This window comes from Phoca vitulina, unplaced genomic scaffold (assembly GCF_004348235.1).
Source record: "Phoca vitulina isolate PV1807 unplaced genomic scaffold, GSC_HSeal_1.0 scaffold15, whole genome shotgun sequence".
NCBI lineage: Eukaryota > Metazoa > Chordata > Mammalia > Carnivora > Phocidae > Phoca > Phoca vitulina.
In genome coordinates, this window is record NW_022589718.1 from 25,525,571 (window position 1) to 25,553,167 (window position 27,597).

Consider the following 27,597-nt stretch of genomic DNA (forward strand, 5'->3'; position numbering starts at 1 on the left):
CTAACTTAACTCATGGCCTGGCACACATGAACAAAGAAAGAATTCTAACAATAATTAGATGTGAGTTACACAGTCCACAATTTTACCAGTGTAGCCTCAATAGTACCGTAAGAACTGCCCCATTTTTCAGGCCCACAGTATGAGAAGAACTCTAAAGACAAAGAAGGCAACTCATCCTTTTCCTTGAAGGATATTTATAATTATTCAGACTTAATCTATTCAAATAAAATATTATCCTTATAAATGTATGCTTTAGTATTTGTATTTTTTCAGGAAGGACAGAAGTAATTCCTATACAAATACCTGTCAGCCAATGTTGGAAAAGACCTTATTCCAATGTTTGAAATGCCTTGTCCATTAAGACTGAGTGGGCATTTTACAGGATGTTGTAAACAGTTTGTAAAGCTTTATAACACCAACAGTGTTTCCACCACCCACATCATCCAGATCCAGCAGGAACAGTAAAAATCTGAAAATTGCATTTGGAAAAGAAGCTTGCCATAATATATGTTAAAAACAGGCCTGCCCATAGCATGAACATGAAATCTATAGCTTATAAAAGACTGGCATTCTCCTCATATGAAATATTAATTTGTAGGACTTTGGGTGTTCCCAGCGCTTTTGGCAAACTATACATTAGTTAAATGGTGCTGTGTTGGATTATAACAATACATACGAGATGCAACATTTCATTCCCAAGTAGGAGAGGCTCTACCAATTGATCCAGGTGATCATGAAATAACAATGTTTTAACATTTGTGTTCATCTGTTTTCACATTGCTTAAGCCTCACTGGAAGGGATTTTACCAAGCCCCGCTAACTAATATGGCTGTCAAGTACTAAGTTCTTATATCTTAAACTCCTACCTCTCACGATAAGCAAGTGTCAGTCCCCCTCATTTTGTAAATTTATGCCATTAATCTCTCTTTTTCTCCCTAGGCACAGGGATTAGCAACCTACTCTCCACCACGTTCCAAATCAGTAATGGCACCATCATGTTCCCAAGGGTGACCTGAGGCCACAAGGACAAATGACAGACCCGCTCCTCTAACCTACACCTGCCAAGGAATAAATTCCAACCTGTGTTCCTATGTTGTTCAATGATCTTCCTCAACGCTAAGTCCATCTCAATACAATTGGAAAGACTGAAGAAAATCTCCAAGGAGATATTTTTCAACCTACCTGTCGTCAACAAGAAGATAGGTCTAGTGTCCATTGCAAGTATCAGCAGCACACGACGGTGATCACACACCATGGTGTTTGCTATTTTGCTGCATTGTTCCATCTGAACTTTCTGGTTTGGTCAATGAGTCATGACTAGGAGGTAAGGGGGATTCACTCTCAAAGACCAAGACTAACTCTCTCTGATACCATGCCTTGACCTAGTTTACTGTCACTGTGGTCTTGTGTTCAGGAGCTAAAAGATACAATAACATTTTGTTCCTTTAATTGTCACCTTAATATACAAGCTACTTAAATGCCTCTAAATGGTGGGTCTGCTCTCATGTGCCACAAGGCACTAAGGGAAAATCCCTAAAGGAAGATGTCTTTCACATGAGATAAGAAGTGTGACAGTTAGGCAGCAAAAGTTAAAAAAAAAAAAAAAACAGGCTCCCTAAATGTTACGGGTAACACAACTAGGCTAACTTCACAGAGTTTGTACTTTCCTTTTCCAACTTAGTGGAAAAATATAGAGATAACTAGCAACTAATAGATTAGTGTGCTAGGCCATTGACAAATCTGTGTTGTTAGAAGCCAACACCTCATCCTATCCTAGGCTACATTAAAAATCAACCCAAACACCTGTAGAGTATAATGCCATCTTAGAAAGTATTTACATGAAACATTAGAATTACAATTAGAAAGGTTTACATGAAACATTAGTACTTACAACATGTTGCAGAAGTTGAACCCTGAAAAGAATGTATTCTAAACTTTCTCACCTGGATACTAACAGATAATGAACACTAGATATTTAAGAGTAGACTTGGAAAATAAATCTGAAGAACCAAACATAAGAAATTTTATGAAAAATCAAATTTAAAATAAAACATTGCTAAAGAGGCAACAAAGAGAATTATAGAATAAGAAAATGACAAGAAGCTCTACATTCCATTTGTTTAAAATTCTGTTGTTTTACTTTTCTTTTTAAAATGACTTACTACACAAAATAGATTAATCATAATTCCTGGTTCATAGGACACATTGGTTCATAGTTCATTGGGCCTCTATATACAGTGATCTCCTGGCACCACACTACACAACTCAAGAATTAGAACTCTGACCCTAACATTTACTGATAACCACTCTTCCCCTGTCTTTTTCCCCGCTTTACACCCTCCAGCCCAGGGGTAACGACTATCCTGAATTTATGTTTATGATTCCCTTGCTTTAAAAAATATTTTATCACATGTATATGATTGCCTAAATAACATATTGTTTTTAAGTGTATAACTTGTTTATCCATTCTCCTGCTAATTTACCCATTCTTCTATCAATGAACATTCGGATTTATTTCTGGATTTTTGCTATTATGAATGGCACTGGGTATTATTATTAGTATTATTGTTATTATTTTTAATGTCTTCTGATGCACATGGGGAAGACTTTCTTTGTGGCTTATAGCAGAGGGATTACTCTGCCATAAGATAAGAGAATGCTCAACTTCATGGGATAATCCAAATTGTTTTCCAAAACAGTGATTCTAATTTAAACTCTCACCAAATTATAAATAGGTGATCTCTTGGTCTACGATCTCCAAATCTGGTATTGTCTTCTTAATAGCTGCCAATAGATGCAAAATGTCTTGTTAATTTCCCTGATTACTGAGGTTGAGCAAAATTTTATGTTTATCAGCCATATGTTTCCTCTTCTGTGAAATCCCCATTAATGTCTTTTGGCAATTTTGTCATTTTTTATTAATTCACAGGAGCTCCTTATTCTGTGTTGATATGATATTAACTCTTTGTAGATTTTATGTACTGCAAATATCTTCTTCCCATTTATAGTCTGTCTTTTCACTTTTTGATGAAAGAAGTTCAATTTTAATTTGCTACAATCAAAAATCTCATTTTCCTTTTATGGTTAAATGTCTTTTTGCATCTCATTCTCCCATATTTTCTACTAAACATTTTAAAGTTTGGCTTCTGACGCTTAAGTCCTTGATCCATCTGGAATTAATTTTTGTAGATAAAGATAAATATATATTTTTCTTTTTCCCTTATCAATAACCATTTTTTACTAGTCCTATTTATTGAAAAGTCCCTCCTTTCTTTGCTGATCTGCCGTGTTACCTATATCACATGTCAAAGACTAAATAGGTGGAGGTCTGTTTGGAGACCCTATTCTGCTTCATGGGCCAATTTCATTGGTCAGTTGGTTTATCTTTGTGGCAATACCACGCTATCTTAAGTGCCGTAGCTTCACAGAAGTTCTGATATTTAGCAGGGTAAATCTCCCCTCTTTCTTCTTAGTAGTGTCTTAGATGTTCTTGGCTATTTTCATTTCTTCTATTTTAAGATCTAATCTTGTCAAAGCTGCTTTTTTCTCTTGGTGCTGTTTGGAACTGTGTACTTAGCCTTGAGAATGCTGCTAGTAAACACTAATAATCTAAGGAATATAGAAATAAAATAAAATACTCTCTCTTCTCTTTCTATTGCAGAAAAGCAGGAACTCTCCTGAATCATCTAGTTAGTTCTGAAAAATTGGTACATTGAAAGTACTCACAGTCGTATTAATGAATCTTGTTTTAATTTCTGCTTAACTATGGAGTCTCTTAACATACATAGATTTAAACGGTTATTGTTATAGTCTATGAAACGTAACCTATAACCACTACAATTCTGCAATTCTAGCTTGTTGTCTTACTTGATAATCAGTTGCTCTGTTTAATAATATGCATATTGGCATCAATATCAGTGAGGTTTCTTAGATAATCTAGAAGAACTTCACCTTCATTTACCAATGTGACTTATGCATAAGAGTAATAAATCTTTCAGCTTCTTCTTCTTCTTCTTTTTTTTTTATCACAGAATGCACAGAAAATAACATTCCTATAACAGATGGGGATAAATGGACAACAGTGCTTATGGCCAAGGTGAATGGCTTAGGGTCTCCAGTGCCCCAGGCCCCACTGAACCTTCCTGATGGCTGAAAACATCGGTCATCTCCATATACATAGAACACATGGTGCCCCAGAATATAGATCAGGATGCTCTACTTTATTCAAATGAAGAGTTGACTCTATCTCATTTTAATTAAATTAATAAATAAGCATTTATATATACTTAAATCTGGTTCAATTTATGTCCCTTTACAAAGCAAGTTGCTTAAACTGAACCACAGGCAAATGCACAGTGAACGTAAGTTGAGCCCATCTGCTTTTCTGTGAGATAGTATTCCAAAATCTAATTTAAATCTAATTAGAAATGCCAGTAAAACGTTCAAACACTGAACTCATTAATTTCTACATTATTTTGCTTTAATGTAGCTATTTCTTTTTATGACTTCACTGTTTTTAAAAATGCTCATCTTAAAAAATATAGCAGGCTAATATAGCAAAAGACGAGATGGTAAAGAACCATTCTCAACCCCATAACCTAGAAATAACTATCCTTAATATAGGAAAATACCACACCATCCACCTCTCGGGAACATATACAGATAAATAGGAAGATAAAAAGGATACATGATGGAAGGATGGATAGACTAAAATAATTCTGAATAAATGGGATCACTATAATGCTAATTTTGAGTAAAAATTTTACATTTGCCTTTATTTGAATTTTGAAGCTCTATGGTACACACACAATTAGTATCTCTATGTCTTCTTGGTGGATTTTTAATTATATAATGTGCTTCTTTATCCCTTTTAATTTTTTCTCTGAAGTCTACTTTATCTGTTATCTTTATCTGTTATCTGTTACCAGTATTAATATTAGCATGATATATCTTTTTTCATCCTTTAACTTTCAACCTACCTATGTTGTGTTTGATGTGAGTTTCTTGTACACAGCATGTAGCTGAATTGTTTTATTTTAAAATCTATTCTGCTAATCTTTGTCCTTTAGTTAGTATTTTTAGACCATTTATCATTAAAGTAATTGTTAAAATGTTGGGAGTTTATGTCTGCTATTTTATTATTTGTTTTCTGTTTGTTTCCTCTGTTTCTCTTTTCTTGCCTTCCCGTGGGATGCTTGATCGTTTTCTTAGGATTCCACCTTGTTTAATTTATACTGTTTCTGAGTATATTGCTTTGCATAGTTTTCTTAGTGGTTGCTCTAGGTTATTATAATGTACATACATAACTTACCACAGCCTATTGGTATCAATGTTTAACTACTTCCAGTGAAGTATTTTTTTTTTTTTTTAAAGATTTTTGTTTATTTGACAGAGAGAGAGAGAGCACAAGTAGGCAGAGAGGCAGGCAGAGGGAGAGGGAGAAGCAAGCTCCCCACCGAGCAGGGAACCCGACTATGCGGGGCTCGATCCCAGGACCCCGGGATCATGACCCGAGCCGAAGGCAGACGCTTAACGACTGAGCCACCCAGGCGCCCCTGAAGTATTGAAAACTTACTTCCATTTAGATGCTTTTACCCTCCCTCCTTTTGTAATTGTTTCAAGTATTTCTTCTACATATTTTGAACACCAAACAGATGCTGTTACAATTTTGGCATCAACCATCAAACATAATTTCAGAAACTCATGAGAAGGAGAGTTCATTATATTTACCCCTATTTTTACCCATTCCCCAGTTCTTTTCTTTCTGAAGTTGCAAACCTTCTGTTACCATTTTCTTTCTATCTGGAGAATGAACTTTTACCATTCACCAAGGGTAGTTTGCTAGTGACAAATTCTCTTAGTTTTCTTTCATCTGAGGATGATTTTGTTTTCCCTACCCTTCCTTCCTGAAGGGTAGTTTCTCTGGACACAATTCACAGTTTCCTATTCTTTTCTATCAGCACTTGAAAAATGTGCCACTTCCTGCTGACCTCCACGGATCCAGATGAGTAATCTTCTGTTGTTTGAGTTGGTGCTCTCCATCATCTTTCTCTGATTACTTTTATTTATTTATCTATTTATCTATCTATCTACCTATCTATCTATCTATTTATTTATTTAGTTAGTTAGTTTTGGTGGGTGATAGACATTGGGGAGGGTATGTGCTATGGTGAGAGGCTGATGAATCACAGACCTGTACCTCTAAAACAAATAATACATTTTATGTTAAAAAAAAAGAAAAAGATAGCAGGAAGGGAAAAATGAAGGCGGGGAAATCGGAGGGGGAGATGAACCATGAGAGACTATGGACTCTGAGAAACAAACTGAGAGTTCTAGAGGGGAGGGGGGTGGGGGGATGGGTTAGCCTGGTGATGGGTACTAAAGAGGGCATGTACTGCATGGAGCACTGGGTGTTATACGCAAACAATGAATCATGGAACACTACATCAAAAACTAATGATGTAATGTATGGTAATTAACATAACATAATAAAATTAAAAAAACAAAAAACCAAAAAACCCAAACAAAACAAAAAAAGGACATTAATGGAAAACTTGTGAAATTTGAAAAGGTCTACAGTTTAGTTCATAATATTGTAGCAATGTTAATTTTCTTTTCTTGATAATTGTACTATGGTCTTGTAAGTTGTTAATAGTAAGGGAAATGTGATGAGAAATATAACAAAACTCTTCATATTATTGCTGCAATTTTTCTGTAAGTTTATAATTAGCCCCGTTTTTTTAATTAAAAATGATATGATGTATTATATTTTAATGTAAAAATGTATGTAATGTACTAATGTAATATATTTTAAAGTATTAAGCAATGAATGATTACTTTTAGATTTGCCTGTTTTCAAAAGTTTGATTATGATGTGTCTTGGCACAGATTTCTTTGATTTGGGATTCATTTAGTTTCATGCATCTATAGGTTTATATATTTCACCAAATTTGGGACGTTTTTAGTCATTATTTCTTCGAATGTTTTTCTAGCTCTCTATTCTTTCTCCTCTCAAACTGGGACCAATGATACAAATACAACTTTTGTTATTGTTCCACAGGACCCCGAAGCCCTGTTCATTTTTTTTCCAATCTATTTTCTGTTGTTCAGGTTGAGTAATTTCTATTCACTGTTCTTAAGTGCACTGCTTTTATCTTTTGTCATTTCCACTCTACTGTTGAGCCCATCTGGCCAGTTTTGTTTTGTTTTTTTTCAGTTGTTGTATTTTCTTGAATTTAACAGAAAAATAGATAACTGAAGTAAAAGTGAAATCAGTGCTGGCCTTTAGAGAAATTATTTTTTTCACTCCATGACAAGATAAAGCTATTCCCTAAGTCCCTTTCTCTTCAATATGGGGCATATTAGCGGGGCCATTTAGAAATTATGATGGGTCCTGAACACTCATTTTTGGAGATAGTCTTGTTATTTATCATATCAAACATATCAGATCACATATTTTGCAGTAAAAATAATTTTCCTATAAAATATTTAAAAATTAAAAAAATAAAACAGCATTGAAGTTTTCATTAATTTAAATTCTTTTCTCATTTTGAGACAATAGCAAACATTCTTGGAGATCCTTGTGGTTTTGTGGTCCTGGACTCTGCACCTGCACTGCCCAGTGGCTCCAGTGGGTCTGACATCTGGCAGAGCCTTGCCAAAGTTCTCTTTCTCTTTCATTAGCCAGCATCTCCTTCTGAAGGCTATAGCCTAACATTATACCATGTTTATTTCTTTAGGGGAACTCTGCTGTTTCTCTTCAGGTAGTTTATATCTCTAGGTATTGAGAGAGGTAGATCCTGTGATCCAACTGCATTCAATCATCTTTACCCAAAAGTCTAACATTTTCTTAAAAAGTAGAAATTTCCATTTTTGGTCCTTTCTCAGTGATATGTGTCCAAACCAAGACATTGTTAGTTTTTGGTATTTTAGAATGTGTCTGTCATTCCTCGGTTGTCATTTATCTAGGTAAAATTTACCCCCTACACTACTAATTAAGTGTAATTAAATACTAATTAAATTAAATTAATCCTAAATTTTGGCCCGATTTAGTTTGTTACTTTCTTTTTAAATGGCTCAAAATTGCTTCCATCCTTTCAGCCAAGGTTGCTAAAATCTAAAGCATTATTCCTTTTGTTCATCTGCTAGGGATGAATGTATTTCAGTCTACTTTTTACTGAAATATGTTAATATATTCAGATCTATGCATATTGCCTTTTTTCCACCTTCCATTTTGCATGACAAATACATCCAAAGCTCAGGTCACTGCATTTATTTTCTTTTCATAATACTGCTTCCTAAGATTTTTTGATGTTTGCTTCATTACCAACCATTTTCTGTTTAATTTGTAATTTGGCATGTTTTAAAAGTTCACACTTTCTATTGCTTTATTCTGACAACCCTATAGTTGCCAAGTTATTTTTTTCTTCCCTGATATCTCTGATATTTGATGCTCTTAATAATATTAGTAGAAAAAGCCAATTTGTTGCTATAACAGGGCATGTCACACTGAATGTAATGATTTGTTGAGTGTTCATTCCAGGGAAAGAACTGTGAGTTCCTCTAGCTCAAGGCCCCATTTTGTTGATATTTCTATTCCAAGGGCCTAGAACAGTGCCTAACCCATGGTTCATTTCAGTAATGTTTGCTGAATAATACCTGGAATATTTAAAACATTTTTCTATGGCCTTGTATCTGGAGGTCAAGATTTTGATTTTTTTTTCAGTGTTAGTACATAAAAGGTGTTTATTCATAACTATAGAGATGACATTCTCATTTCTGAAGAGAAGGACCAAATCTACAAGGTTATTGTAGCGTTGATTATAAGGATGGGTAGCTGGCTATTCTTAGGTCTGTATATGTCTGTTTCCTGGATGCACTAACACCAGTGCCCACTCCTGGGTGTGCCTCCTTACCTCCACCACTGGGGGTCAGCACAGATAATGAAATCAATCTGTTTGCACCTTGCAGGAACCCTCCACACCAGTTTACCATACAAAATAACCCCTTGAAAACATTAAATCACAAATGGTTGCAATATGCAACTGTTTAAGGTTTTAGGATTAATTTTACTAAATCTACAGAAAAGCCCAATATATTACCTTAGGCTATAATTCTATGGCAGAATCTCATCTGTTAAGTGAGGGGTTAATCCTTCCAGCTCTAAGATTGATGGTTTACATGGTTGATCCTCTCTGCCATCCACCCCATTTTTGGTTTTTAAAATTGGAGAGGTAAATAGTAGGTGGCCAGGTTCACTTTTAGGTCATGAGTGGCTCCCTCCCACAAGGGCCAAAATCTGGGCACTACAGTCTCTATTCAGAGCCTGGTAGTAAAAGCTGGTGTAGAGCAAGGTGGTTCCAGAGGCCAGTAGTAAACTGGCCTCAGGGGGCTTTCTGCAATAGGGTACCCCTAAAGGGCTGATCTGTGCAAGAAGTGGTGTTTGATGGTCTTGTCAAAAAGCTCCTTCCCATAGGCTTCCAGGAACTGGGCACCATGCACCCTTTAGGAAGCCAATCTTAAGGCCCTGGCCCTGGACAAGGCACCCAGACAACAGAAAGCAGCCCCTAGCCTGGTCATGGATGGTCTGTGACCCTATTTTCTGAAGCTTAAATCTGGACAACAGTCTGACCAGAGGACTGTGTTTATGAATCTCATGTCAAAACTTTGAAGTGGGAACTGTTCAGGAAATTCTGGTATATGCAATCCTCAGCCCAGTGGTCAACTGTATAAAATGGTCAACTATTTGCACTTTATCTTGCTCACTGTAATCTTTGATGTCAAAATTACTAACAGCTTTTTGCTTCTGGTCTGCTTCCCTTCCTTCTTCATTTTCCATAAGCAGCTGCCTCCATCCTGCCTCCCAATAGGCTATGGTCGATTTGGGAAAATTTAGCCATGGGAGTGAGGCTTCATAAAAGGACTTTAGACATTCAGATAGAGGAAAGACCAAAGGGACTACCCCCTCAAAGGAAAAAAACCAACAACAAAAACCTCTTTAATAGGAATTTAGGTTATAATAGAAACATGTTGGAGAATACTTTTTACCTTCAGACAAGTTCTTAAATGATTGTTGATGAAGGACTCCAGTGAGCCTGGGCTGATCGTGTGGTTGTACTTGGAAGGGGCTGGTCCTTTTATTTCTTAGATGTGTCTCTTTATTCTGTTGAGTATTCCAAAAAGCAGAGCCTGAGGCATGGACTCAAGTGTGAGGCATTTATTTGGGAAGTGATTCCAGGAAGCAAGAGTGAGAGAGCACGAGTGAGACAGGGGAGGAGGAAAAGCCAAGATAAGGATGTGTTGTTGAGGTGGCTTCTCTGAGCGGTGGGCTTGTTTCTATGAGGATCTCAAAAGATGCTCAGGGAAACCTGCCCAGTTTGTCTACCTGAAGCAATGGGAGGTTTGAGCACTTGCCCACCTGCTCCTGTCCTGTATTAGTTGAGGCTTCCTCTGAGATGGTTAACTCAGAGATATTTCTGGTCTGCATTTGTGTGCAGGCAAACTCCTACGATATTGGAGATGGCTGTGGGGCAGAAAGTTGAGCTTGAGCTTGAAGTAGCTTGAGCTTATGCTGGCAACACAAGGAAAGTCTGTGCTTCCATGGAACTGTCCACTGGGCTGAGCCTGAAATGAGAAGTGGGCTGAGAGGACATGACACACCGTTGGGTTGAGCAGTAGACTTGGGCAAGTAGGCCCCTGCCTGGATCCTGTGCTTTAGGAGGTGCTCCTCTGGTCTTCCCCTGACTGCACTCCTTATCTGGAGTTGCACCCTCTCTTCTAGACCACAAGTCAGGGCCCTGTCCAAATGGCCCTGAGCCTGCAGGGACTCTTCCCTGGATCCATCTTCAAAAGATAGACTGTGCTTGCCCAAAGGATGCCCAGGTACTGCTGTCTGAAGGGAGTGAGGATGTGTGGCTGGAACTTGAATGGGGGTTAAGGAGTCCACATAGGGGGATGCAAGGCCCCTTAGTTCCTCGAGGAATAGGGCTGGGTAAAAGGGAAGGGGATTGGCCCAGGGCTGGGGCCAGCTTTTCTCTCTGTCACCATAGTCCTATACAGAACACCAAGGAGTCTGAAAATTCTAAGTTCAACCTTGGCCTTATAGGTCATTACAATGGTATATTTTGTTAAGATTTAAGATAGGAGAGTAGAATGTGTTTCATTAACAATTTGTTAGCTTGATTTATAACTCATAATTATCTAGACATAAGGCAAATGTGGGCTGGAAGTCAAGTTCCATCATGTTCCAATTCTTGTGGCCTTGAACTAAGAGAAAGGAATCTTAGAAAATAGGCTTTATATGCTTGGATGATTTCATAGAATTCCCAAGTTCATTAGCTTCTGTAATGACTCATGGTTGTTACTAAAATAAACTTTATATTTTAAAAAACTGGGGATATTATTTAGGTCAGCAACTAGAAGGCACTAGACTCAACATTTCGGTGAACCAAAGGATATGAATGACTAAAAGCAGGGGAATTATTACCTGAGTGTTGAATCTCCAAATATTACATGTAAAAATTTTCCTGTTGACTCAGTGCTGGCTGCAGGGGGCGTAGGAGAGCACCAGAACCAATGCTTATCTGGGCGAGAAAGGAATGTGGGAAGCAAAGTGGAAAGAAATGGGCTCTGTTTTAGGCAAAGATGAATCTAACAAGAAGAGAAGAATTTTAGAAGAAAAATAAAAAGGTGGATTGTGTGGTTGAAGTCAAGGGGATTGCAGAAACTGAATGACCAAGAGAAAGAACCAATCTAGCAATGTAAAACTCCGTATCAGAAATTGGACCCATACCTTACACCATATACAAAAACCAACTCAAAATAGGTAAAACTTAAATGCAAGATCTGAAACTGTAAAACTCCCAGAAGAAAACACAGGGGAAAATCTTCATGACATTGGCCTTAGCAATGATGTTTTGGATACGACAACCCTAAAAGCATAGGCAACAAAAGCAAACATAGACAAACATGACTACATCAAACTAAAAGGTTTCTGCACAGCAAGGAAAACAATGACTGAGTGAAAAGGCAACCGACAGGATGGGAGAAAATATTTGCCCACCATATATCAGAGAAGGGGTTAATTTCCAAAATATTAAAGGAACTCGTACCACTCAGTAACAAAAAAATAAAACAAAACAAAATAAAAACAAACCCAAATAAACCAATTTTAAATGGGCTAAAGACTTGAATAGACATTTCTCCAAAAAAGACACACAAATGACTAACAGGTATATGAAAAGATGCTCAATGTCAGTAATCATCAATGCAAGTCAAAAATCACAATGAGATATAATCTCATACTTATTAAGAAGGTGATCATAAGAAAAAAAGAAGATAGCAAGTGTTATTGGGGATGTGGAGAAATTGGAACCTTTGTACACTGCTGGCGGGAATGCAAAACGGTGCCGCTGCTATGGAAAACTGTATGGAGATTCCTTAAAAAATTAAAAATAGAATCACCACATGATCCAGCAATCCCACTCTGGGTATTTACCCAAAGCGTTAAAATCAGGATCTTAAAGAGATATTAGCATTCCCATGTTCCTATTCACAGTAGCCCAGATGTGGAAACAATCTAAATACTCAAAACAAATAAATGGATAAAGAAAATGTGGTATATCCATACGATGATACATTATTCTGCCTTTAAAAAGAAGGAAATCTTGTAATACATGACACCATGGATGAACCTTGAAGACATTACGCTAAGTGAAAGAAGCCAATCACTAAGGGGCAAATATTGCATGATTCCACTTACATGAGGCTTTTAAAATAGTCAAACTCATAGAAGCAGAGATTAGAAAGTAGAATGGTGGTTTCCATGGGCTGGAAGGGGGGAAATGAGGAGCTACTAATCAACAGGTAGAAAGTTTAAATTATGTGAGGTGAACAAATTCTAGAGGTCTGCTGTACAACATTGTGCCTATAGATAACAATACTGTAAAGTACATTTAAACATCTGTTAGGAGGGTAGATCTCATGTTTAGTGTTCCTACAATAATAGATTTTTTTTAAAGATTTTATTTTTAGGTAATCTCTATACCCAATGTGGGGCTTGAACTCACAACTGTGAGATCAAGAATCACATGTTCTTCTGGCTGAGCCAGCCTGGTGCCCCACAATAGAATTAAAAAAAAAAAAAAATCACATCAATGTCATTTCCTTTCACATCTCCAATGTCTGATATTCTTTTTTCTAAAGATTTTATTTATTTATTTATTTATTTATTTGAGAGAGCGAGCGAGCACATGGGCCTGTGCACAAATGGTGGGGGAGGGGCAGAGGAAGCAGGAGAAGCAGGTTCCTCACTGAGCTGGGAGCCAAATGTGGGGCTCAATCCGGGACCCTGGGATCATGACCCGAGCCGAAGGCAGATCCTTAATGACTGAGCCACCTAGGCACTCCCTTAGTACATTTTTTTAAAGTACTTATTGAGTACCTACTGTGTGCTCTGTGCTTAGCTAGGCATTAGGGGTACAGGGAACATATGATACAGTCTCTGCCCTCAAGTAACTTACACTCTGAATAGGAAACAGATACATATATTAATATGATAACCAAACTATGGAAAGAGCCCAGATGTCCATCGACAGATGAATGGGTAAAGAAGATGTGATATATATATACAATGGAATATTACTCAACCACCAAAAAGAATGAAATCTTGTTATTTGCAATGACGTGGATGGAACAAGAGGGTATTATGCTAAGCGAAATAAGTCAGTTATAAAAGACAAATACCACATGATTTCACTCATATGTGGAATTTATGAAACAAAACAGATGAAGATAGGGGAAGGGAAGGAAAAAAATAAGATAAAAACAGGGAGGCAAACCAGAAGAAGAGACTCTTAACTACAGGGAACAAACTGAGGGTTGCTGGAGGGGTGGAGGGTGGGGGGATGCGGTAACTGGGTGATAGGCATTAAGGAGGGCACGTGATGGAATGAGCACTGGGTATTATACGCAACTGATGAATCACTAAATTCTACTCCTGAAACTAATAGTACAGTATATGTAAATGAAATTGAATTTAAATAAAAAGTTTTTTAAAAAAAGAAAAAAAAAGATGAAGATGTTCAAAAAGATCTCTATAATTTTTACTTGAATAATACATTTTTTGATCAAACAATATATATGTTTATGTATGAGCAAATAGAACTGATCTTAAAATGTTAATGTCATTTCCTCCGCTATTTTTTGAAGCAAAAAACCCCCCAAAATCAAAAAACCAAAAACTTGATGATGGACTATTGACTGTTAGACAGCAACAATGTTTCAAGGAAACCAATTGACTTGAATACGTAAATAAGATTCTCAAAGATGAGTGAGTCATAAACCTGCCTAGAGCATGGAACCACATTCGTGTGTTCAAACTCTAGCTGCATCAAAATTTTGACTTGAAGACTGGGGCATATATAAAAGTAATTGTATATTAGGTACATCTGATCTGGAAGACAACAGACTACTTCTAAGAACAGTGTCTGTGTTAATTGTTTATTCTCCACATTCTTCCAAAAAATATCTAAAATCAAACTGCTTAATTAGCTTTTAATGGTGTGACTTTGAGAAAAAAATACATATATTAGGTTTCCTAACACAATACTTATTTTTTCTTTTTCCTAAAAATATGTAAAAAGCAGCAAAGTTCTTGGTGGACTCACTTGCATGTAATATTATTATTCTTTTATCTTTTGTTGTTTGCCTTTTGTTGTAACCACAAGGCTAACCTTCATACTATCCCACAATTCTAATAGTTGCTTCCTTATTGCGTTCCCTCCAGGGGGTTGACTCTCATGAAAGTAAAAACAGGGGCGCCTGGGTGGCTCAGTCAGTTGAGTGCCCAGCTCTTGACTTCAGCTCAGGTCATGATCTCAGGGTCATGGGATCGAGCCCCATGTTGGGCTCTGTGCTCAGCAGGGAATCTGCTTCTCCCTCTCTCTCTGCTCCTCACTCTCTCTCTCACTCTCTCTCTCTCAAATAAATAAATAAAATCTTTAAAAAAAAATAAAGTAAAAACAGACAGAATTGAGTTTTCATAGAGCTCCCGGATAAACTGCAAGAAAGACCCAGGCAGAAGAGACACAGTATTGTGGCGTGGGAGACGTGAGAAGACAGGAGGTCAGAGATTTTGCTGGTAATACTTTATAAAAGATGTGCATGGCTAACTGACGGAAATTTGGCTACAACTTCCAACCAGGAACCTGGGTGTCACTAGGTTGGGGAAGCATGTAGGGAAGCAAAATTTGCCACCCCAAAATGTGTCTATTTGGCATGTGGATGGATTATTTTAAGCTGATTATTTTTAAGAACAGAAGGGTCAGGAAGAAACTTTGACCTTCCCCCTAACTGCCTAAAAACTTTCATTTTTTTATTTTTATTTTATTTATTTATCTATTTTGTCTAAAAATATTTAGATAGAGGACCAGCTGGCTCCAGGAAGGAAGGTACCACCATAGATAACTACAGTATAATATGAACAAGGTATGGTAGACAGGGAGGAACCTAGTAAGGCCTATTTGATCAAAGGTCTCTCTATGTCCCATTCTTTCTGGATAGCCTAACAAGCATTTGTTTACTAAACATTTGCTCTTTCCATTATTTCTGTGAATTGTCTCCTTCTCTCTGAAACCTCAAACCCCTAGCCCCTTCTCCTTAGTCCAGAATGACATATATACCTCATTTTGCCTGTCTTTGGCTATCTCATGTTTATGTGGATTCCTCATATATACATAATCAAATTTGATTTTCTCCTCTTAATCTGTCTCTGTCAATTTAAATTCTTAGACCAGTCAGAAGAACCTTGTAAGGCATAGGAAAAATTTTCCCACCCTAATAAGCACCAAGTCCCACAGTCACAATCATACTAGCTACACAGAAATTTTGCCAGAAAAAAACAAATCTACAAGTCATAGATGCTCTACAACAGATTGATTTTAGTAAATTCCCATCATACATTTCCCCTGATATCCCTTAAATACCACCATGGACACCTTTCATATCAAGGGTCCCACGTCCTCCCTGCCCAAGGTTTCCCACTGCCCCCACTTTTGCCTATGTGGCCGGATTGCTGCTGCCTCATGATCACACAGAGTGTGGCATCCCGCGCTGGTGAAGTCAGCTCCCTCCTGGTTCCAGGCTTTCTTGAGTGGACACATGTCTATGCTCTACCAATGAGCAGGGGGAGTCTGAGCAAAAGTCCCTTGTCGATCAGGCTGGCAACATAACTAGCAAGTAGGTCACATCAGGCTGGTTAACTTGTCCTCAGTGGAAATATTTCTCATCTGCCTAGGAGACTGCAAAGTAATAAAGCCCTGGGAGATTCAGAGCATCCAGAGACCTTCAGAGGCAAGCGATAATCGCTATTGACTTTCCTGCCACATCCTATTCATGTGAAGCTCAGTGTTTACGAAGCAGTAGAAAGTCTATGTCCCTTGGGAGTAGCTTCCAATTCTCCAGAAGCAGCACAGGGATGGTGTAGTTTGCTCTTAACAGAAATGACTGGAAGATAAGCAGTGAAGGAACCAGACCCTAAAGGGAAATACGTCTTTGACTGAATGTCTATCCAGAGCCAACATCTTGAGGAAGGCAAAGAATATGCCCAGGAGGAAAGACAGCTGATTCAGCCCAAACAGGAGGCCTTGCTCTCAACTGGGCCCCTCAGGAGGGCAAGACTTCTGTCAAATCTCCTGAGGAGTTGGTAGGAAGGTGTGAGCTTCTAGCCCTAAACTTTCACACGTAGAGCAACTTGCCCCCACCAGCAGAGGGTAAACGAACTTGAATGTAAGTCTGAATGTCTTAGGAGAGTGGGTTGTATAGGGCAATAGTGATCCAGAGGCCAAAGTGTCCTAGAGTCTAAAAGGAGCCTACAGCATCTTAAAGTTCACATTTTAATACACAATTTCAGGAAGAAGTCAAACCCTTCTCTCTAAGTCAGAATAAGCAAGGGTCTTCCACCAGAGTGTGCTTACCACCTGTATCCCTCAGCAAAGTGAAGCTTCCCCTTTTTCAATCTTCCAGACAAAAGCCTCCTTAATATTATTATTCTATCTTATCCTATTTCATTTTATCTCAATCTCTTCTTCACACCTTGTCTATTTGGTCCCAAGAGGCCTTTGTGTAACTGAACCCCACTCCTGCCCTTTGGGAATTCTAGAACAGACTTCTAGGACTGATTAGTAAGCTGTTGGCATGCCGAACTCTCTCTGTTTGCATCTGGAACATTAATAATTACCTGAGTTTTCCATTCCAATCCTGAAATTATACTTATTCTCCACCTCAAAATGCATTTACCTCTGACTAAATCTTAGCAATGAAAAGGACCTGGTCCAGTGGTACATATGAGGCGGTACCCAGAACACAGGCAGCAAAAGAAAAAATCAAAATAAGAAGCTTCTTTTTTTTTTAAGATTTATTTATTTGAGAGAGAGAAAGAGCGAGCTCGCATGAGCAGGGGGAGGGGCAGAGGGAGAAGCAGACTCCCCGCTGAGCAGGGAGCCCGATGCGGGGCTCGATCCCAGGACCGTGGGATCATGACCTGAGCCGAAGGCAGACACTTAACCGACTGAACCACCCAGGTGCCCCAAAACAAGAAACTTCTGTATATCGGGGCTCAGTCAGTTAAGCATCCGACTCTTGATCTTGGCTCAGGTCTCAATCTCAGGGTCATGAATTGAAACCCTGCAAGGGATCCATGCTCCATTTTAAGTGGGGCCTACTTAAAACAAAAACAAAAACAAAACAAAATACACTTCTGTGCATCAAAGGACACTATCAACAGAGTGAAAAAAGAATTCATGGAATGTGAGAAATTATTTGCAAATCATCTATCTGATTAGGGATTAATATCCAGAATATATAAAGAACTTGTGCAACTCAACAACAACCAAACAACCAATTAGAAATGGGCAAAGCATTGAGTAGACATTTCTCCAAAGAAGTTATGCCAATGGCCAAGAAGCACATGAAAAGATGCTTAACATCACTAGCTACCAGGAAAATGTTAATCGAAACCATAATGAGATGCAACTTCACACCCATTAAGATAGCTATTATAAAGAAACCAAACAGAATATAAGTGTTGGAGAGGATCCCTACACTGCTGGTAGGGATGTGAACTGGTATAGCCACTGTGGAAAATGATATGGCAGTCCCTCCAAAAAATGAACAAATGAACGAACGGAGAGGAAAGAAAAGAAAGAAAAGAAAGAAAGAAAGAAAGAAAAAGAAAGAGAGAGAGAGAAAGAAAGAAAGAAAGGAAGAAAGAGAGAAAGAGAGAAAGACAGAATTATGAGCCAGGAATTTCACTTCTGAGTATACACACAATGGAATTGAAAGCAAGGAATCAAGTGGATATTTGTAGAACCATGTTCATCGTAGCATTATTCCTAATAGCTCAAAGGTGGAAGCACTGAAATGTCCATTGACAGATGAATGGATTTTTTTTTAAAAATGTGGTATATACATACAATAGAATATTATTTAGCCTTAAAAAGGAAAGAAATTTTGATACATGTTACAATATATATGAACCTGGACATTATGCCAAATGAAAGAAGCCAGACACAAAAGGACAAATACTGGATAATTCACTCCTATGAGATACCTAGAGTAGCCAAATTCACAGAGACAGCAAGTGGAATGGTGTCTGAGGCAAGGGGCTGTGTAGGGAGGGTAATAGGAGGTTATTTGAGGGTTCAGAATTTCAGTTTGGGAAGATGAAAAAGTTCTGCAGGTGGTTGGTGATGATGGTTATACAACAATGTGAATGTACTTAACGCCTCTATACTGTAGACTTAAGAATGGCTAAAATGGTACATGTTATATGTATTTTACCACAGTAAAAAACTAAGATTTTTAAAACTTAAAATCTTTAAAAAATTAATTAAAATGAAATTAAACTTAAAAGTAAAATGAATTCCTCAGGCCCCATACCTATGTGCCAAGTGTGCTATTTCTGCTTCTTCTGATCATCCTTCCAACTGCAAGTACCCATCTGTGGCCTTTTGGCTGGTTCATCACCATTACCTTGGATGAGCATCCTTTCTTCTAATTCTCTTCCTCTAGCCCACCAGCTACCTCCTGCATCCTGCAGACCACACCTGCCAGCTATTAATTAATGCTCTGCCCCTCCCCCAACTTCCTCTGGCTCCCGTGTTTTCGTACATCACCTCCCGCTGCTCTAGGCCCAATCTCTGTGCAGTTGGACATGTGGGTATTTGTACCTACTGACCTGGGTAAGCAAGAAACACATGAAATGGATGTTTCCTCTTTGCAGATGATCCTGGAATAGGAGAACCTTTGGGTGGCACATCCATGTCCATTTATTCTTATCAGTGTTGCAACAAATGTTTTGTGGCTTACGATTTCAAAGAAAGGGAGTTTTATTAACTTATCAGCTGAACTAGCATTACAATAGCTTGTGAAGAGTTTGCAACTGTTTGGGTTTAAAGGACAGACAACATGAAACACTTAATGAAAAACTTTCACAAAACTTCGGCTATTTCCAGCAGTTTAGCATGTGAGAATCACTTTTATATGATGACACCCCTGAAAATAAAAACCGTCTTTACTTAAAGCAGTTCTTCTAGTTGCTGTTTTAAATACTATCCCAGGAACAGAGACGCTATTCAGTAAAATGTAACTGCAGCCTTCTCAACAATAAGGTTCACTAATTGCTATGTTTTCTGGTGATGATATTTTTATTTGTGAATGTATAGTGATAGCCATAAAAGTGATTGTCGATAGTATTACTATAATTTACTTTCTAATAGAATGATTTTCATTTTTATGTGTTAGCACTACAATATTTCTGAAAATATTAGAATTTATTCTGGTCTCTATAGCAATACCAGTAAACTATATTCTCAGCAATATTTTTCAATGTTTCAGATTATTAACAAAATCGTCTGTGTTTTAAAATGAAGGCTTTAAAATATACCCTTAATAATACCGTTAAAATGTTCATAAAATAAAAAAAATAAACATATAGATCAATAGTTCAGGTCTTTAAAACTGGTATAATGATGATATAAACATCTTTCTCTAAAAAGGAAAATTTTTATTTCTACCAGAATAGAGCCCTTCTTTGATTAGAACTGTGATTCCCAAATTGTGAGCTGAAGCACCTTGGGGTGACTCCAGAGGTAGCGTGGGCCATTATGTTTTGGAGGGACACAGTTGGACACCCCATAAGCTGCTGCTATTAAGTTGTTTAGACCTAACTACTTAATAAAGGCAATTTTTAGGTGTTTGTTTGGCCTCAGGGCAGCAGAAGTCAGGGAAATTTGGGAATCTCTGGATTAGAAAGATGAGTGGACACAAAGTATAAGATGAGTGACAAGTACTTATTTAGTATAACCCTGTTGTTCTATACACGAGAACACTGAGGTACAGCATGGTTAAAATCTGAAATCTGGTGAAGCCGAAACACTCGGCTTCCTGGCTCTCTTGCCGGGGCTGTAAGTCAAAAGATCTGATGAACTTGAAGTCTGTTGAGGCTTCCATGCTTATGCTGCTCCCCTGACTCCCTGCTTTCTTGCCTGTAGATCCAAGCCTTGAAGCCCCAGCTTGACCATCTACCAGCTGAGTAGCTCAGGCCAAGTTCCTTACCCTCTGTGAACTGTAGCTTCCTCATTTGCAAAATAAGTGGGATGATGATAATTGCTAATAACAGGTAAAACGGAGTCACTTCTAGAATCAGTAGAAACGATGCGTTTGAAAAAAGACTTGTAAACTGCCAACCGCTTTAGAAATTGTTGGTTTTCATTAAACAGTATTTAAACATTTATGTTCCAAGCACTGGAGAGAAAAAAAGAAACTCAAAATCACCTCTATGTTTGAGAGGCTTAGCTCTCCTGGAGGGGAGAAATAAAAATGATTATAATAAAAATTGATAAATGTTACAATGGAGGTAACGACCAAGTATAATGCAAGTAGGGAAGAAGGTCCTCCTGAGGGGGTCGGGAAGACCTGGCAGAAGGGGCAGGGCTCCAGGTCTGATGCGGAGGGTGAGCAGGTGATGGCTGGGGGAGGGAGAGCAGGCCACAGAGTGGGAACAGCCTGGACCAACGAGAGAGGTGAAGGGTTAGACTGCCTTCTGGATGGCTTGGCAATCCACAGGGCGAGAGGAAGAAGGACAGGAAACAGGAGATGAAACATTACAGATGGGAGAGTAACTGTGTGTACTGGATCTTGGTCGTGCGGGGGCCTTGTATTCCTTCCAAAGGAGTGGACACTTCCCTGAAAACCTGGGGCAGCGTGCAGCTCCTCCTCCGACCTCCATCTCAGAAGGAGGCTCTGTAAATCTCCCCGGTTTTAAAGCTGACAGCAATACCTTAAGTTATCGGAATGTGGGTTTCATTTTCTTCGCAGCCATTTAATTGTCACACATACTGTCACTAAGTGAATGTCATCTTCCTGTCTGTCAAATTCACTAAGACGTTAAGGCTGCTTTGGTGACAATGCCTGCCCTCACTGAAGCCGACCAGGAGGTGCACCTGCACCCTTCCTCACGGAGCGCCGGCGGAAAACGGATCTTACTATGGAATTCGTGATCAAGGGGACCTCAGCTTCTGGGTCGGTTCCCTCACAATGTGTCAGGCAGGTAGCCCCGTGATCTGTATGTCTCAGGACCACATTGTGACAAGCAGTGGCATCATCACAACCCAGAATGGAGACGGGAGTCATGTTTTGGGGCGCTCTCTTTGCTGAACATACAGAAGGCCCTGGGGTCCCACGTGTGGAACAGACTGACCTTTGAGAAGTCTGGCTCTTCCCTCCGGAAGCAAACGGGCTCTGCGGAAGTCCCTGCCGACCCGGTCAAGCCTTCCGGAAGCAGATGCTCCTCCTGCCGACAGAGCGTCAGAGCGTCAGAGCGTCAACGGTAGCGGAGCTGCGTGTCCGGCGCGCATGCGTCATTCACCTCACGGCCTCTCCTCGTGTGGGCGTTTTATCGTCTCACGAGGCCAACAGAAGGCCCAGTGTAGTACGACAAGATATTTTGAGACATAGAAAAGTCATATTCCTATAGCTTTTATTACAGTTGTGCTTTATTATTAGTTATAATCTCCTACTCTACCTAATGTAGAAGTTAAACCTTTATTTATAACAGGTATGTGTGTATAGGGAAAAAAAACCATGGTGTATATAAGGTTCAGTACTATCCACGGTTTCAGGCACTCCCTCCTGGCTTCCAGAGCCTGTCAAGACAGAGGGCTCCACCGACTTTTTAAAGGGATGCTGTCTTGATCATTCGCATTTGTTGCTTCCTCTCAGCGTGGCCCATTTGCTTTGGCGAGGAGTGACTAAACCATGGGTGGATTCAGGTCTCCAAATCCCGGGAAGGAGGCAGGCTTCAAACCGAACAGAGAGGTGGCTGGTGTTCCCCTAGTTCAAAGCACCCCACGGCAAAGCATGTGGGGTACATGGCACCACGCTCCCTCTACGCTGCTGTCAGACCTGATCAGTAAGCCTCTGCGCCTCGACTCTGGGAACTGGGCTGCTCGGCCTCCTGGATTAAGGACTCCTTGATCAGGGAGTTGCTGCCATAGTTTAATCATTATTTACTCACTGTTTATTATTATTATATGCCAGGTGTCGCATTAAATATGTTAATCCTCATAACTGACCTTTGCATTAAGTTCTATTATCACCTTTGAATTAAGTTAGACTATTATCACCGTTTTAGAGATAAAGAAACTGAAGCTTGTAGAAGCTAAATAGTTTCTCCCAAGTCAAGTAGGCTGTAAGCAGGAGAGCCAGGATTTGAACTCAGGTCTGACTGACTCCAAAGCTGCAGGCCCTCACTGGAGGGATGGGAGCAAGAGGACAGATTCTGCAGGAAGATTCCAGTGTTCTGACACTCCTGTATGTGTCCAGTGTCACTGTAGGGGTGTTTGTCTCTCTTGATCCAGGATATATCAGTGCTGAGTGGTTTTAAAACTCCTAACTGAAACAGTCAGAATAGACAGGAATTATCTCAACCCAGTAACTTGACCTACATTCCCTCATGTCGTCATTGATACTTGAATGATTAGCAGGGACTTTCACATTCATGATCGCACTTGCTTCTCTAGAACTGAAATAGGTTAATGGGCTTCTTGAAACCAACACAGAGATTTAGAAAAGTTAGGTGCATACGACATAAGACAATGTCCATTGATGATACTTATGCGCTGAAAGTTCTTGGTCAAACCCACGTCAAATTCTTCTCTGACCAACTTAGAACTCTCTATGGCTTCGATGAACCTAAGTCCGCTGTTCAGGGGTGTGTTGGAGCTGGCTTATACTGGCTCATGAGAACCACCCGTGCACACCCCTTCCACATTCTACATTCGGTGAAGTCATATCAAATGGCCATGATAGAAGTATTTATACCTGTCTCTTAGCTTCCTAGGGTTGCCTTAGCAAAGTACCACAAAGTACCATAATTGAGTTAACTATTACTATGTTACATATTAGTTATTATATAACATTATTTTCTTAACCAATGTAATGATGTAACTAATTGCTATTATAACGATAATATCAATGATATACATGTACTGTATTCTCTTATAGTTCTGGAGGCCAGAAGTCAAGGTGCCAACAGGCCTATGCTTCCTCTGACATTCTGGGTAGAATCTTCCTTGCCTCTTCCTAGCTTCTGGTGGTGGCCATCAATCCTTGGCATTCCTTGGCTTGTAGGTACATCCCTCCAATCTCCACTTGTGGGCCCTGACATTCTCCCTGTGTGTCTCTTTGTGTCTCTTCTTCTTATAAGGCCATCAGTAATATTGGATTAAGTGCACACCCGGCTCCAGTATGACTTAATCTTAACTAATTCCATCTAGAATGACCCTATTTCCAAATAAGTTCGCATTTGGAGGTACTGTGGGTTAGGACTTGAACATATACTTTTGGGGGGCGCAATTCAACCCATAACACCATGGAAATCAGAAAAAATGCTACAAATCGGGGCTTTTTTTTTTTCTGAGTTGGTTTCCAGCATATCAGTGTATTGGTCTGTCACGTGATATCAGGAGCAGGCCACTCACCTCAAATTTCACTTTTCCATGGGTGTTTTCATCAGAAATGTCCTCATACTCCAAATAGACTATATTACCCTCTCTGGCAGAGTAAGAATTAAAGGTACAAGCATGCTAGTTGGGATTTACCAGCCATTTCTTAACCCTTTAAAAATTTCTTATATGTATTTCCATTATAAAAAAATTGAAAAATACAGAAAAGTAGAAAGAGAAGTTAAAAATAAATCATTCATAGCTTCATCATCCAAAAAGAGCTATCATTAATTCTTGATATATTTTCAAAATATTTTTGGAACTTTTTTTTGTTATTCATATTTCTCTTTTTGTGCCTAACCTGTTTGAATGCTTTGCCCTCTCTTCCACATGCTTTTTATTTGATAAATTTTAAAGATGTATGAGTAATAATACCTGAAGATGGCGTTCCAGTTATAAAAATCACACTATAAGGTTAAGTGTCACCCCCAATCCCAATCCTCTGGAAGAAGTGGATTCTTCCAGACATTTTAAAATGCATTTTTATGCATACATTTCTTGTTCATATACGTAATATAGCTTTTTTCACAGACATAAACCATGGCACACTATGTACTTTATCCCACAGCTTACTTCTCCCCTCCCCTCTACATTGTCTGTCCTTAAGGATTTCTTTTATGTCAGATTTCACTTGTTCCCTTTGATTGCTGCAATATATTTTTACTCTATAGACATGCCATAATTTATTCACCTAATGCTGATTTTTAGGTTGTTTTCAGTCATTCATGATTATAACCAAGAAGCAAGGAAAATCCTTGTACATACCTCTTTGTGCACATATACAAGTGGTTTTTTTCTTATGTAACACATTTTTAAAATTAAAATTCAATTAATTAACGTATAGTGTATTATTGCTTTCAGAGGTAGAGGTCAGTGATTCATCAGTCTTATATAACACCCGGTGCTCATTACATCATCACATGCCCTCCTTAATGCCCATAACAGACTCTTAATCATAGGAAATACACTGAAGGTTAATGAGGGGGATGGGGTAACTGGGTGATGAACATGTACAAGTATTTCTTTAGGATAGATAACAAGAAGCAAAATTTCTGAGTTGAAGAATATTTAAAATTTTAATAACATGCCAACTTTGCATGAAAACAATACCAATACACCCTCCCACCAACAGTGTAGTCCATTTCTCCACGTTCTAACCCATATGGGATATTCTATTCTTCTAAAAGCTCGTCTAGGCCACTAGAAACATGACCACAGCCTCTGCCCAGCTGGAGGGATTAATAGTTCTCTGATTTGCACCAAGCCTTTCCCTCCTTTGATACAGACAAGTGAGAGTTAACTATTATTATTTTACATATTCAGTAGTTATTTACCATGTCGTATTATTTTCTTAGCCCATATAATAATGGAACTAATTGAAATGATAAAGATAACATCAACACTACTAATGATTAACTATTAAATAATTGAAGAAATAAAAATCACAAGCCAGAGGCTCTACATGGGACTCTATATTTGTTTATCTAAATTTCAAAAAAATCCAAATTTGTCTTTTCTGAATTTCCTAGGTTGCATCCAATTTCTCTGAATAACAACCTTATCCTTTAGCTCCATCTGTATGTTCTTTGATTGTAGGTTCAAATTCCCAGGTGGTCATCATACCAGAAGCCACTCCTCCCTTGGCAGGAGCTTATTAATTAGGTTAAAGCACAGTCCCAATAAGACTCATTTTACTATGTTTCGTTTAAGTAGTAAGGCTTCTCTCTTGGATATCCTTCTGTTTAATGTCAAGAAATAGAGACCTTCTTGTCAAAATTTATTAAGATGTTTACATCTGCACTGTAATTTTTAACCTCCAAACTTGAGAGGATTGTCTGGAGACATGACACATGTTTTTGTAAGAAACTGTACCAGCTTATGAAATGCATGATTGATATTTTTCTCTGCAGGTATAAATGGTGACACCAAATACGTTTTCTTTTCTTCTTTGTTTTCCAAAAGTTATAAAACTGAGAACAGCTTTTGTTTTTTGGGATGCCTGTTGTGATTGGTTATCTTATTTTTGCAAACAATTAATAAACAATTTCTAATAATGTACATTTGGAGGCTGGCTAGCCCCAAATCTGCGGGATAGGCCAGGGCTAGAGACCCAGGTAGTCTGCTGCCAGAATTTCCTCTTTTTTCAGGGTGGTTGGTCTTTTTTCTAGTAAGGCCTTCAACTTATTAGATGAGGCCCATCCACATTATGGGTCTGCTTTATTCAAAGTTTTCTGATTTAAATGTTAATCTCATCTGAAAAATAGCTTTGCAGAAACATCTAGAATAATCTTTGACCAAATATCTGGTTACCATGGCCTAGTCAAATTGGACACATAAAATTAACCATCAGAGACGGCTTCACTGGTGGAAAATAATGCTAATTCTACACCAAGTTTCTTCAAGACGGTAGAAGAGGAGAGAAGATGTCCTAATTCATTTTATAAGAATAATACTGCCCCGACGCCAAAACTAGAACAAGGCTTTACAGAAAAAGAAACCTACAGACCCATATCCCTCATGAACACAAACACAATAATACTATACAGAATATTAGCAAGTAAAATTCAGCAATTAATAAAAGGAATAATATATCATGACCAAATAGTGTTTATCCTGGGAATGTAAGGCCAGTTTGACATCTGAAAATCAAGCAATGTGATTCACCATAACAAGGAACTGAAGAAGAAAAACCACATGATCGTTTCAAAAGATGCAAAACATCATTTGACAAAATTCACTCATTTATGATAAAAATTCTTAGAAGACAATGAATAGACTAGAAGATCGTCAAGCTGATAAAGGCATCTATAAAAAATCCTTAGCTAACATCATATTTGATGGTGAAAGACTGAATGCTTTCCCCTAGTATCACAGGAACAAATCAAGAATGTCCACTCTCATCACTTCTATTGAACAATATACTGAGGGCCTTAGCTATTGCAAAAAGGCAAGAAAAATAAAGCACAGGGGTGCCTGGGTGGTTCAGTCCGTTAAGCAACTCAGGGTCCTGGGATCCAGCCCTGTATCAGGCTCCCTGCTCAGTGAGGGGCCTGCTTCTCCCTCTCCTACTCCCCCTGCTTGTGCTTTCTGTCTCTCTCTGTCAAATAAATAAAATCTTTTTTAAAAAAAGAAAAATAAAGCATATATGCTGGAAAATAAAAAATAAAATTGTTTCTATTTGCAGGTGACACGGTTGTCCATGTAAAAAAAATCCAAAAAACCTTTAAAAACCTACGGGAAATAATAAATGAGTTAAGCAAAGTCACAGGATGCAATGTTAACATACAAAAACCAATAATATTTTTATATACTAGCAACAAACAATTGGATATTAAAGTTTTTTAAAGTACCATTTACAATATCACCAAAACCATGAGATATTTAAGTATGATTCTAACAAAATATGTGCAAGATCCATATGCTGAAACTATAAAACATATGAAGGAAGCAAAGAAAACCTAAATAAATGGTGAGATATATAATTTCAAGGAGAGGGAAAGGGATAAAGAGGGAAAAGAAGAGGGAAGAGAGCGGG

At 38.4% G+C, this 27,597-nt stretch overlaps 1 protein-coding gene and 1 pseudogene across 1 annotated transcript in view; both read right to left on the reverse strand.

The window, feature by feature from the left end:
* PRIMPOL (primase and DNA directed polymerase) overlaps nucleotides 1-21,842 on the reverse strand; it is a 116,786-nt gene extending 94,944 nt beyond the window's left edge. Inside the window, exon 1 of the mRNA XM_032413658.1 lies at nucleotides 21,758-21,842. The gene's annotated coding sequence lies outside the window, so the exon portion shown is untranslated. The remainder of the gene's footprint in view (nucleotides 1-21,757) is intronic.
* Nucleotides 21,073-23,058, reverse strand: LOC116637727 (annotated as a pseudogene).
* Between the last annotated feature and the right edge of the window lie 4,539 nt (nucleotides 23,059-27,597).